At 37.1% G+C, this 502-nt stretch overlaps 1 protein-coding gene across 5 annotated transcripts in view; it reads right to left on the reverse strand.

Moving 5' to 3' along the window:
* Lmbrd2 (LMBR1 domain containing 2) overlaps positions 1-502 on the reverse strand; it is a 73,973-nt gene that overhangs the window by 17,079 nt on the left and 56,392 nt on the right. The window lies entirely within an intron of this gene.

Here is a 502-nt window from a genome sequence, read left to right on the forward strand (position 1 = left end):
CCCCAATTCTATCCAAAGGAATACTGACAATGGATTGCTGTAGATGAGGAACAGCTGATCCTCCTGGAACAGGGACCTCTGGCTGACTAGATTTATCAGAAGGACAGATGGGGGCAATAGATGGGGGTCCTGACAACACAGTGGACATTGGCAGGGATGACAGAGTATGGAGGCTCTAGAGGGAGAAGAAGGCTGTTTATCTGACGAGTTTATATTCATACTCAGATGCCACGGAACTCAGAAAGTAAGTGACTGTGACCAGTAATAGTCATATATATAGAGATTAGAAATGCATGTGAAAACGTCTCAATGTCAATTGCCTTAAAATGAATTTTTCTGTATGAAACTGTGTATTTTAACAATGAAGTGGATATCTTTTTTAAATGTTAAAACCTCATTTAATGTCTTATAGAGTTTATAATGAGTAAAAGACTGTACAAGCATAATAATTCATCTGTAAACCTAAAAATTTATACCAAATTTTGAAAGAGATGCATCTTAG

This window comes from Nannospalax galili, unplaced genomic scaffold (assembly GCF_000622305.1).
Source record: "Nannospalax galili isolate Female #2095 unplaced genomic scaffold, S.galili_v1.0 scaffold139, whole genome shotgun sequence".
NCBI lineage: Eukaryota > Metazoa > Chordata > Mammalia > Rodentia > Spalacidae > Nannospalax > Nannospalax galili.